This window comes from Crocodylus porosus, unplaced genomic scaffold, assembly GCF_001723895.1.
Source record: "Crocodylus porosus isolate Cpor-Errol unplaced genomic scaffold, CroPor_comp1, whole genome shotgun sequence".
NCBI lineage: Eukaryota > Metazoa > Chordata > Crocodylia > Crocodylidae > Crocodylus > Crocodylus porosus.
In genome coordinates, this window is record NW_017728915.1 from 36,367,081 (window position 1) to 36,380,765 (window position 13,685).

Below are 13,685 nucleotides of genomic sequence, written 5' to 3' on the forward strand. Positions count from 1 at the left end.
ATGTAGATCTGTATTCCCATCATCAGTGAGGTCCCTGAAAAGTTGACTGATCATGTCAAAGAACGGTGGATCTTGCTCCAAGTGATTCTCTTTTATCTCCATTGATACGTGCCTTGAGCCACTTGTAATAAACCCGTTTCACTGGTGCTGCTGACAGGTGGATGAAACAAGCTTTTTCCAGTTCGCTCATCCTGGAATGAACCCAAGTACGGAGGTTTGATACCCCAAACATCCAATGCATTACATAATCAACATTTCATTTTGATTTCTCCTTGTGACACATTCCTCGTTGGTACAAGGCCATGACCAATAATGAAAGTGCTAGCATCAGCATGGAGCATGGCCCTCGTTCTCTCTTTCGCTCTCTCCTCAACCTAATTTGAAGCATAAGGCCCTATTATTCCCTGAAAGTGCACTTTTTTATTAGTGTCACTTTCTCTGCTCTGTTAGTTCAGGATGTTTTATAAACTCTGTGTTTCCCTATTCTGTAGCTGGAAGGCAGAGACCTTAACTCTTGATCGGTTTTCATTTTTCACCTTGAAACTTAAAGTTTTTTTTTTTTTCGGGGGGCGGAGGAGGGGGTCTCCAGTAATTTTACAAGTTCATGTTTGAAAGTTAGTCCATATTTTATTCATTGGAGTTGAACAGTAGCTCCTCTCAGCTGACAATTTACTCTTTCTACTTGTAACTTAAAATTGCTCTTTCACCTCTCCACAAGACGTGAAGGTTTTACTTCTGGTTATAGAGTCCCAATCCCATAGGTAAAAAGCCCTTCAGAAGACTAGGAACCACCAGGGATTTTTATTTAACAGCGTCTGAATGAAGAGTGACCCCAAACCAAGTTAACAGAATAAAGTTGGGAGTTAAGAACGGTGTCAGGGATTTGGGCCATTAAAATTAAAATGAGGATGGTTCTCTAACCAGTCCATTCAGACCCACAGCTCTCCACGTGCCCATGACCATAACATCCTGTGCTTTTTGATTCCAGCCAATAGGAAAAGCAGAGGTGATGTGATTATCACAAGAAAAAATACCTTCTTCACACTACTCTTCTGAGTGGAAACAGGTAGTACTAGAAATCTTGGTGGTGTGAAATTTCCAGCCTCTTTCTTCAGCCCAGGTAAGTTTTGATAGTTCAGAGAAACTTAGTTTGGGTGCCTCCTTGCATCAAAGCAAAGGCTTGAATATATTTTCATAGTTTCTAGGGTCGGAAGGGACCTGAACAGATCATCAAGTCTGACCCCCTGCTCTGGGCAGGACATCCTAAGGTTCATCCACTTCTAACTAGGATTTTCTCATGTGAGGAGTAAGAAAGCAAATTCAACCTTCTGGGACCAGGGCGGCCCATTCCTACACTCAAAGCATCATGAAATAAGGAGGACATGTTGAAGAACCATGCCCAGAGCCTGTCTCTGTCTGCCATTTTGTTTCGCCGACCAGACTGTGTACACAACACTTTCATAGAATAAACCGAACCCTGGATTTTCAACAGAAAAATAAAAAAGTCTAGGATTTTGCTAAGGATATGAAAGAGCCAGAAACCTGGTAAAATTGAAAGTCTTCCCCAGAAGTGATTTTCAGTTCACCCGTTTTCTTTGATTTTGGCTTATTTAAATTTAAATCTAATAAAGTCTTAGCCAATGACTGGAATTCTGCACGCATTTCTCTGCAGTCCCGTTTAACGGGCTAAGACAACCCACATGTTGCATTGTGGAAATGTGAAGATGAAAGCAGCGCCAGGCTGTGAAATGGGTTGTAGTGCTTGAGTTGTGCAAGGAGTCCTCACTCCCTCTGCAACCGTTATGTAAACCCAAGAGAGGATGCCTTGAAGATGAAGTCATCTGCAGAGGATTGTGTGCGCTACCTAATAATGTGTTGTTGCAATGACCTCAGCTTTCCACGCGACTTTGGCTACCATGTCTTCCCAGTTTGCGAAATTAGATTATCTGCTGGTTCTATATGGTCTGGCATGGTTAAGGTCATGTATGAGAATGGGAGATGGGGTTTCTCTCCAGGCCTCAGAGAGAGTCATCTAAGAACTACCCTCAGCTTTGTTTGGTCTGTATGCTGCCAAGGGGACTACAGTTCATCAAGAGATGCAGCTGACCCTTGATCAAAATGCATTTATGCCCTCCACTTGCCTGGAAGATCTTCTCTGAATAACTATTGCACTATTGCATCCTTTTGCATCCTCTAACACTTTGCATTTCTTTCTCAGTCTCTTAAAGATCGTCATGCCTGTTGTGATCCGTCTTGTGCCTCAGCCCATAGCGTTTGCAGGCCCCTTGCCATGCTGTTGTGTTATGTCTCCTAGCCATGTCCTACATGATGCTTCTCAGTCTGCAATCCCTACCAGGCCAAAGACCCCGGTCTTCAGCATCTGGACCATCCTTCCTCATTGCCACATCCACAATTGCCATTTGCACTGATCCTCTCCCTGCTTGTCTCCTTTCTGATGCAGTCCTGTCTGCAGAAGTGTACCATTTCATTTCCAAGGTCATCAGGCTTTGTGAGTCTACCTTTTATAAGGTCCATCTCTCTGCCCCGTGGGTTAGGATTTCAAACATGCCACTCTCACACAGCCTGATCTTTGTGCCTGGGGACATCCCCTTTTCTCTATATTTTGGCTTCAGGTCACCTGGAGCTGCTTGCTCCAGTAGGGTTATTATCCTTTAGAAAAACCCTAGCTTTTTTTACCTTTTGACAGCTCATCTGATGGAGGAGGGACAATGAATGAAAATGCTGTTTGGCCTCATGGTTTGCAGTGACCATAGCTGAGGCCTGTGTAAATACCAGCAAAGGATTTGATGCATCGCTCAGTCATTTCCATTTCTACACCATACCTCTGCGCCTCAGAAACTCTTTGTTTGTTGTATGCTCTTTTAATCCTCGCACTGTCAAAGCCGGGTCCATTAACTTAGCATTATCATGATTTATTAGCTGTGCATGGCAAACACAATGTTATGACAGTTGGGCTAAGATTAGTTTGTCGGTCAAACCTCCTCTTTCGACTGGAATATTTTCAGGTCTGTTTGGATCCAAGCTCCAGATTTGGACTCTGGAAGCCCCAGAGGAAAACCAGGGAGGGATGCAACGCTCCTCCATTTTACCCACATGACAGCTCAGATGAACAGCGAGAGAAACCCACTTGTTAGAAAGCAGAGTTGGGAAGGGGGGAGAAAAAGGCATTTGATGAGGCTAGAGGAACAGAGCTCCTACTCTAGAAACCAGAAGCTCCCAGACTGAGAGAAAACACGCTCACATTTTCCAGGCCATGCCTAATTTCAGACATAATTTATGAGATCAAAACACCTTAGTGATCAAAAGTAGGTACTTCTTGCATGATTCTAATTTTTTTTCCACGCCACTGAAAACAGTTGGATAGAAATTCAGCTAGACTCTTTTTTTTTATGCAAGAAATCCCAAGTATTCCTATTAGAGCCTTTTTTTTCCTAAATTAAAACAGAAATGTTCAATGGTTTGCCAACTTTAAAGTACTTTCTTTCTCTCCAGGAGTAATTGTCTTTATTTATTTTTGCCAGGGAGTATATAGTGGCTCCCTTTTCACAGAGGTGTGCTGGCCTCTGAATTCAGCAAAGATATACCGTGACAAAACTTTTAGTAACATGCCCGATATCCAATTTGTCATCTGCTTTTGCTCTTGCACGGTGATGCGTTACATCACTTCGCGCTGGCCAATGGGACAGAACAGAACAGAGTCGAACGCAGAGCAAGCGATAGACCCGGCAAAGTTGCAGTTTTTGGTGGTTTCCTGGTTGGAGAATCAAGCGTTTGCCTCGCAGGGAGAAGGGGTTTGACATTTTCCTCCCTCAGTCATTCAAATCCTGTGTACTGTGTAGTTCAGCGCATATACCCAGTAAATTGTTTCAATCGGGTTGTGGTTAAGAGAAGTATGTTCCACATAATTTGCAGCAGCCTCCTGCCCGAGGACTGCTCTGTTTATAGCATGGCCTTAATTGCCTCCCTCACCCCCCCACTTTCTTTTTTTCATTTGCTTGACCGTATTCATTTAGAAATGCAAGCTAATGCTGCATTTAACCCTTGATGTGCTGTGGCGCTTCCATCCGAGGACACAACCATGGCCCATCTAGTCTGGAATCTTTTATGGGCATATAATGCCTGTAATGTGTCTAAATTGCACAATAATGGAGCATGGAGAGAAATTGTTTCACAGTCAAAGCTTGTCCGAGAGCCTTCCAGAGATGCAATATGGTCTGCAGATACAACACTCGGGAGAGCTGCCACTAATCTGTTGCATGTCCTTGGCAAGTTTTTTCCATCTCAGTTCCTTCTCCCCAGTCCTTCCTTCAAGCAATGTGTTCTGCCCCTATTCGCTGGTCAAGCACTCAATATCCACATGCCCCGATTTCAGGTCAAGTCATGTCAAAGGAGGTCCCAAAGCTGCTGCACCTGTTGAGACACCTTAGATTGGGGTGGGCAAAATGAGGCCTGGGGGCCGGATGTGACCCACCAGGCCATTCTATCCAGCCCCTAAAAAATTTAGAAAATTAATATTTATCTGCCCTGGGCTGCCTGTCATGTGGCCCTTGATAGTTTGCCAAAACTCAGTAAGCAGCCCTCTGCACAAAATAATTGCCCTCCCCTGCCTTAGATGCTGTGCGTCATTGGTGAGTCTTTGGACAAAGTGACCTGGTGGCACCCATCTCCTCTCCACCTATGGATGGCCATTGACTCACAGGGAGCTCATCTGCTCTTTGACAGGTCTTGTTTGTAGTCCTGCTGGGTGTCCACACACCCTCCTCACCCGGGCTAGCCTAGGTGGGGGCACTGATTTAGTTCCCAACAACCCCACGATGGAACAAGGCAGTATTGGTTGATATGGTACTAGATGGCAGACCAAGAGAGGCCTGGCCTAATGAGGATCTCATTTAGCGCTTCTAAATAATATCCTACGATACCTAATCAATACATATTTTTAAATAAAAACTAGTGCAATGGCAGACATTATTCTCACATGTCTGATCCCTTTTGGATCTTTCTAATGTATTTATCTCCATTATTATTCAGTGGCAATGAATTCCACTGAATTAAACTATAGATTTTTTCCCCACCTCAGTTTTAAACAGTTGCTTTTGAATAATAATAATAATAATAATAATAATAATAAAAAATTGGTAGACCCAGTCTCATTAGGACCTGGCGATTCATTAAAAGCACAGTTACACAGGGAATTCAGCTAATTGGTTGGATAACCTAAGATTCATTTGTAAAAACAAAACCCTCAAACTTGAAGTGCTCGGACTTACTGTTAGTCGTGTACTGAGAAGTTTACTTTAAAAGCAAACGTTTAGGTTAATGGGATCCATATGCTATGAATTCCTAATAACTTTACCATGGGTGGGCTTATCGAACTGCTTATCATAACAGAAGTCGGGATGTTTCAAAGGATCTTTTTTTTCTTTTCCCATAAGACTTGCTGAAGACTTTTTTTTACTCCAAATCTTTAGGAAATTCCACTAAACCTCCATTGAGAAAATATCTTAGCTGTCTCTCTCATGTCATGATTTGAATGGATTCTTTCTAAAACTTAGACTTTCTTTTTTTTTTCTTTTTTTCTTTTTAACTCTTTGATGGCTGGGCAAGAACATTTGTTTCTTGTCTCTGGAAGAAAACACTCTGAGAAGTATCACTTGTGATGTGCCTCAGTTTTCGAGATTGCATGCAATGAGTAAGAGCTGTTGGTGGCTGGGGGAAAAAAAGGGGTTAGAAGTGAGTCTTCATTATAAAAGAAAAACTCTAGTGTAATTTATGGCTGATGAAAGGCCTACTGAAAGCAATCACAATCTCTCTACTGGCCATAGGGAGGTTTGACTCTACCCACTCGCTCTAGTTACAGAGAAGACTGAATCATTATACATGCTTTAGAGTGGCTTTTGAATAATTAGCAATTAAGTAGGTAAATGCCACTTTATAATCTGGTGGCAATTTCAGATTCAGAAGAGATCAACTTTTGACTACTTCAGTGACACCACTGTTAGTTAAACCTCCCCCCCCCCAATAAACTTCTAAAGATAATCAGCCTTCACTCTAAAATATCTCACAACTGCTCTTACAGTCCTCTGCTTCTTTCATTCCTTTGTGTTTGGAGATTTGAGCTATTTGTTATCTATCCCTCAAAATGTCTGTTAATAGAAAATTGGGGTTTGGTCAAATGAAAATTTTGCACAGAAAAGTGACACCTTTTCTAAGAAACAAATATTCTTTTGAACCTGTTTGACTTCTATTCCCCCTGAAAAGTCAAACTTTGACCCAGAGGAAGGAAGTTCTGATGAGCTTTAATTCCTCTATTTCCTATGTCTGCAGCCACTTAATCATTCTGGCTGGGTACAGGGAGGTTAGATCGTGTTAAAAATGGCCACCCAATGTAACTTAGTTCATCCAGATACAAACCTTACACTACTTAGTTAGGTGCATCTATGTGCAAACTGTACAGAAGTTCAGGACAGTTAGATCAGTTTAAAAATGGCCAACCTGATGTAAGTTAAGTCCCAGATAATCTAACTTAGCTCAGGTCTGGGGAACCTGATCTAACTGAACTGTACAGTGCAGTCCCAGGACTGGGAAAACCTAGCTGCTGGCCCCATCCCTGGGGCTGAGCTTGTGTACCCCCTCCCTAGCATTGGGCTATTTTTAGCCCCCTGGCCCCTCCTGCCCACCCCAGACAGATGCCCCCCATGAACCAGCCAGCCTCCCCCCACTATCCTGCAAGCTGCTTCAACTGTCATCTTTATCAGTGTTCACTAATGCTGGGTGCTGAGGAGGTAAGTCAGGGTGGGGCAAGGGGTGAAAAGGGTGGGGAGGTTGGTTCATTGGGGGGTAGGGGAGCTAAAAATAGCCCCTGGTCCCAGGGGGGGAGAGCCCCCATTCTCCCGAGCCCATCCACAGGCCCCACATTCCCCCCATATCCTGCCAAACCCTTCCAGACCCCAGCAAGCCCATGCGGACCCCACCTGCCCACCCATGTCCCCATGGACTCTGCTTGCTCACCCAACTTTTCTCACCCCAAAGCCTGCTTGTTCCTCCGATCCTCCCAACCCTGATGTACCTTAGATTGGGTGGCTATTTTAATGTGATCTAACCTCTCCCTTATATCCTCGAATGTCTGCATACAGCCTGTGTTTTTCTAGCCGTGATCTGCAATCCTGTTACCTACTATGGTTTACATTTTATTAATAAAGCCTGCCAGGATAATAAGATTTGCTTAAAAATTCCAAAATAAACACTTATACATATAAAAAACTAGAACTCTTGGTTCCAAAATGATACCTTTTATTAGACCAGCTGGAATATGGCAAGAAAATTCTGTGTCAGACCAACCTGGCTACCAAGTACACCCCTGAAAATAAACATGTCACCCTTTTTATTTGCCTTCTTGATTTTGAATCCATATCATTCAGGTCATCAAATCTTTTCATTTAGGAAAAAAAAAAAAAAAGTGAAAGACCAGGTTCTCAGACAATCACGTGAATCCCGCGCAATAGTGTTTAAGGGATAAATATGTCAGTGCTATGAAACACTAGTAGTAAGTCACAGAACAGCCCATAAACACTGGATTGCGTAGTAAAGTGATAGGCTGCCTGCATCTGTTTTGTATGTACAGTATCATTGCTAATAGTGATCAGTAAGACTTGACCATTCAATCTGTTTAGGCAAAACCAGGTGGGGAGAGGAGGAGAGCAACTTTTTTGGCAGGCATGGTACAAATTCGCCCAGCACTCTCTGCATGCTGCTCTGTTCCCTTTTCTCTGCCCAGTCTGCTGCTCTGCTTTCTGCTCCCCCCCATCTGCTGTGGTGCTGCCTGTTCCCTTCCTGACCTGCCTTTTCCCCCACACTTGTGCTGCAGCTTGACCATACCTGGCATAAACCATGTGATCCCAATTATTTGGAATAAAGGACTGGAAAAGACTTCCTCAGCCATCAAGTCCCAGCCCTGCATTCACAGGCTGTTGATCATCAAAGAATCCCCCAAAATCACCAGTTCAGCCTTCCTCCTCCAACTACAGTGTGTAGAAAAGTAACAAAGGCCACGGAAAGTGGTGATCAGGCTTATATTTTGTGCTTTCTGACATGCCATAAAATGTCTATATGCACACACACACACACACACACACACACACACACACACACACACACACACACACACACACGCTATGGCCTATTTTACCCTCTCCCCAGTGGAGCAAGAGGTCGTAGAAAGCTCCTTTTGCTCATCAATCCTTTTAAGTGATACGCAAAAGTACAATTTTGCACGGAAGAACCTCAGTGTGCGTGCGTGTGCATGCGTGTGCATGTGTATGAGTGGCCATGCATGTATGTGTGCATGCGTGTGAAAAACCAATCATTTTTCTAGGGATTTCCGAAAAAGAAAAATTGTCCACATTATCACCGAGGTGAAAATTGTCATTTAAATTTCCTGCTGTATATATAGTTATTATGACATTTAAGACACCACGGAGTTTTAGCCTTAATCTTTTAGAATTTAATTACAAAATGAACGTCTAATAATTAATGTAAGTAGGGACCTTCTTAAAAAATAATGAGGGAAAACATATAGGGAGAAGATGCATCCCAGATGTAACTCTGCTAACGAAAAGATACTGGATTATGAAAAAAGATTAACTATTTGTAGTCTGACTTGATATACAGCACATCTGATAAAGTGAGCTCAGGCTCATGAAAGCTTATGCTGTACATGTTTGATCTACTCTGCCTTTTGCCGTAAGTTTACAGAGACATTAAAGCAGTCTACAAATATCATATGAGGACTATTTGAGAGGAAGTATTTAGGATGAAAGAAGTAGAAAGGATGTGTAACAACTAGGTGTTATCATGAAATTATGAAAGAAAAAAGACTATGTTGGGGAGCATTTTTTTCATAGAACGATACATGACCCGTGACAGTCTCCCAGAAGAAAAGCTAATAAGTCTCTTTCTGTAAGCATCCAAAAATATTCCAAACAAAGCATTAACAGAGAAAAAAAATGATATCCTAATGAAAATGACTGCAAAGGTAATTCATCTCCATGCTCTACGACGCTGTGAAAAAAAAAAATTACTGCTGGATATGTTACAAAGTAAAGTATAAAAACATGAATCTAACCTGAATTCAATGCCAACCTAGTCTACTAAGTTCTGTAATTCCCCTTCTAGCTAACGGATCCTCAAAATTTAGTCCCTTTGTGCTTTAATTCTGTTCAATTTCTCAGATCTGTCATAGTCACACACTGCCCAATCTCTGTAAATGCTACTACTGATTTTATACCTATATATACACACACACACATACATACACACACACACACACACACACACACACACGTATTTATCTGTCTGTGTAAATATATGTGTGTGTGTGTGTAAAAATGTATTTATCTATCTATGTATGTGTAAATATATGCATATTTTTTTTCTCCCCCTAGGAAGCTCGTTGCAAATATAACTGGGATTGTTCTTGTTATCTTTCCTAGTTTGAGAGACAGCACAAATCTAGCGTAGCAGAAGACCCACGAGGCATGATGTGTAATTGTAATAATGCTGCGCATGGTTGTGCTACCCTTTCAAACATCAACTAATAAAGCAGTGAATAGGCTACAGAAGCCTGAGCCTTATTGCAGAGCTGAACACTATGGGGTTATCTAGTACCAGGTAGAGTCCCAGTCTCCATGCAAGAGAATCATGAACCGGAGTAATCAATAGCTGGGCACGTACAGGAGAGGTCAGAGGTGTCTCGGCAGTGATGCATAGTGCACAGGTCTGCTGCTTCTCAGCGCTGATCTAGCTTTGACGGGAGGTGCTAGTCAGAAGATGCAAATATACTCACATAAATAGAAAATCAAAATGCTTGTAGGGGGGCTGAACCCAATGATCTCCAGAGGTCCCTTCCAGCCCCTAACATCCATGAATCAAGGGAGTTTCACTCCCAACCCGTCTCTCCTTTTTTTGGTAATCGAGGGATGAGGAGAATGAATTAAATCTGGGTGACCAAATGCTGTTTCAAACCAGCAAACAAGGATTTCAGTTGTCCCGCAGCCCTCAAGCATGGACCTACCAAAGCTGCCTGCTCGAGGTAACTGAAAGACTTTGGAAGGCGAGCTTTCTTATTGCTGGGCCGCGAGATTACTGTGTTCGTTAAAGGCTTAACGGGCTTGAAAAAAACCAGGCTGGAGAGACTGGCCGTGTAAGGGAGAGCAGTGTTTATTGAGCAATAAAAGAAACATTATGTTTCATTGCTCGGCTAAACTGCTTTACAGAAGCAAATCCCCATGCCTTATAATACAGGGTGTAATAAATACTAATACCATGAAGGGGTCTGTTGGAAACAATCAGCGAGGCCCTATCTCAGTGTAATCAAGCCTCCCATTAAATTAACGTCTTGCTTGCACTCCCTGACAATATCGAAAGCCTCAAGGCCCCTTCACTCATGATGTGTTTGAGTGTCTATTTTGAAGTTCTCGTTGGGTTCACCTCTAGCACAGCTGCACTCTGATTACCCTCTCTCAGGGACATCTTTCCAAGGCCAAGGGTTAGGTTTCTTTCTAAGGATTAAGCGTTAGGCTCATGTCAACAAGGTGGTCGTGGAGATGCAGGCAAAGCAGGAAGGACTTATGAGGCCAGTGGAGAGAAATCCAACTATTTCCAGGCAGTAGATTAATCCTGATAATACTGTGTTGGGCCTTTTTTTCCCCTAGCAAGTCAGTTAGGTCAACTTCCCCTGGCAACCACAAAGTCTGCCATTAATAAAATTAAAAACTCAGCCATAACTCCAAACCCTTGAACCCTTTTCAGAAGCTGAAAGATAAATTGAATATAAAATGAAAGCCTTGCCTTTTTGCCTTTGTAAATCTCTTCTTGCTTTTCACTTTCCTCCCCATAATTCTGCATTGTTAACCTTCTCTATGTTGCATTGGGCTCCGCTGCATCCAGAACATATGGACCTCATTGTCCAATACAGCGCAGGCGACAATAGTAAAGTTTTTCTCCTAAGCTTTCACGGTGCTGTTCTACCTTTATTCCTGATCTGTGTTACTGCCTCTGCACAGCTGCACCGGGATTGAGCTGGTTAAACACCCTTTTTTCCCCCTAAAGAGAAAGCAGCTTCATGTTAAAATTTCAAATCTGATATCACAATCATTAGCAGTGGTTGAAATAATGCGTTCCAAATTTTTTTGAACAAATGTGATTTTTTCCTTATTTTTTTTTTTTTTGGTTTAAAATTTATTATGCTTTTGAATTTTTTTGGCTATACAACAAGCAAAAAATGTGTGCTGAAAACTCAAACCACCTGTACATTTTAAATCAAAGACTACTGAAAACTAGTTTTTACAAACCTGAAAAAAAAGGTTACGGGGTTTTGGTATTTTCATCAACAGGATACATTCTGTGGAAAAAATCAAGAGAGTCGCTTGACCAAATGCAATGGAAAATATTTCCCAACTAGCTGTAGTCACGTAAAACGGACTGACAAACTTTCTCTCGTTTTCTTTTTCTTGTACTATACCAAGCTTTTCATTTGATGGAAACAAATGAAAAATAATGTGGCAAACTGATTTTTTTTTTTTTTTTATTCACACAAGTAATTCTATTAACATCATTGGGCTGAAATGGATCCCGTGATATTTTACTTGTTTTTTTGTATTCCAGAGTAATATTCGGGGGTGTGGAAAAAAATCTTCTGTAGGTTGATAAAAAGCTGAAGACCACAAAGCTTCTAATAGTGTTGGTGGCCAAAAAATAAAAATATATTTTTTTAAAAAAAAAAATCAGTATAATTATATGACTTCCTTGATTTTGTACAGGTATAATTTAGGATAGAGGATGAAAGGCTTTGCGGTTCAGCCCGTGGACTGGAATTTCGATCTAGGCTTTGTTCCCAGTTACTCTCTAGTCTCAGACTTATGCTACTTGCTTTAGTAAAATTAATCTGTGAAAGAAGATAGCCCCTTCCACCCTCCATCTCCCTTTGGCTCCAACTTTACAAACAGCCAAATTCAATTTATTGAAAAACTTTTCAAGGAAAAAAAAATCTTTAGTATCAGACTAAACATGAGAAATGTTAGCCATAAAGGAAATTTTTGGAGAAAATAGTGTGGGAAGATATAAAAACAGTGGGTGAGAATGGAATGAATACATTTCAAAGTAGGTTTATTGTGTTTACACTATTATCCCACTTCTGTGAGAACTGATCATCATCACAGATGGAGACAGCTGAAGTTTTAAACTCTGCTCATTTTCTCCCATTTCGAAAATTTACAAACAGAGCAAGGGCTTAGTGGGTAAGGAGCCTTCCCAGTTCACCTTTTAAGACGACGGCAAACCCCAAAATGCAGCATCTGACTCTTGCCTAACAAACAGCTCCATTTTAATAATGCAACAGCCGTTCTTTCTACACCCCACTGCATATACCAAAATACCCCGATCCCTCAAAGGTACTGTTTCACATCTGTAATATATTAGGCAGGCAATTTGCACTTAATTACAAGTGCATTGATTAAACCATTGCAGAATAATTCAACTTAATTAGCTTTTTCACAGTGGGTTGGCCTTTCATTGACACATGTGAGCTGTCTTATCAGCTCTCATTGAAATGCTTGCTTGAGATGTTTAAGTTAAAGCGCTAGCACCATTTTTTTTTTCTAATTCCAGGTGAAGGGAAGGCTGCGGATTAGCAAGTGGGTGTCAGTCTGACACAGCATGAGTCACTGCACATTCCCAATCGTTCCCATGTGTTTGTCATCAAACGTTCATCTCGATTCTATAAATAGTTGACCAGTCTGCCCCCACCATGAAATTAAATGAGATCTGTAGCCTTCAGGAGGGCACAGGGAGAGAGCGTGGGTGTTTCTATTGTGACCAGGAGCAGCACTGCAAATTTTGAAGGATAGATTGGTTCATTCGGTGATGCTGATGTTTTGCTGCTCTCCCTTGCCCAAATACCTAGTGGGGTATTATTCTGAAGGGCATAACTCTGTACAGACGTTAATGAGAGCTCTAAATAGGAAGAAGAAAACCCCATAAAGACTTAGCATTTGGTTTAGAAATATAGCTCTTTAAATCAGCATAACTCCTGCTGTTACATGTTTAATCGGCTGAGTTGCTGACAAAACTCCTCTTGACTTCAGCAAAGGATGCCCGGGACCTAGCTGTATACATATCTGATAGCACAGTTTTACAGCAATCTTCATCTGACAAAAGAAAACCATTTGGTGTGTTAAGTTTATTAAGGGGCAACTTTCCTGGCTCCTAAACAAAGAATTGTAGTTATTCAAGCTACTGAAATGCAGACTGCTGGCTGAAAAATTTAAAATGAATCCATTTTAAAATGAATGGGTTGTACTAGCCATGACGGTCTAGGGCAGCGGTTCCCAATCTGTGGTACGGGGACCACCAGTGGCACGCAGACAGCCTGTCAGTGGTACGCGTTAACAGATTTATTATATGACAAAAATTTGCTGGTGGTACTTAAGGATGAACTGAAAAATGTGCTGGTGGTACTCAAGGTTGTATCGTTTTATACTGGTGGTCCGCAATCTGTCAGAGTTTGGGAAGCGTGGGTCTGGGCAGCATGGGAGAAGCTAGATTTGAGAGCCAAGTTTCTATTTTTTATTCAACCAGCTTATGGTTAGAAGAGATGTTAGACAAGCTTT

The 13,685-nt window shown here is 41.7% G+C and overlaps 1 long non-coding RNA gene across 1 annotated transcript in view; it reads left to right on the forward strand.

The window, feature by feature from the left end:
- Positions 1 to 12,733, forward strand: part of LOC109310676 — a 59,790-nt gene extending 47,057 nt beyond the window's left edge. Inside the window, exons 3-4 of the long non-coding RNA XR_002101293.1 lie at positions 5,626 to 5,710; positions 12,685 to 12,733. This is a non-coding gene — a long non-coding RNA (uncharacterized LOC109310676). The remainder of the gene's footprint in view (positions 1 to 5,625; positions 5,711 to 12,684) is intronic.
- The last annotated feature ends 952 nt before the right edge of the window (positions 12,734 to 13,685 follow it).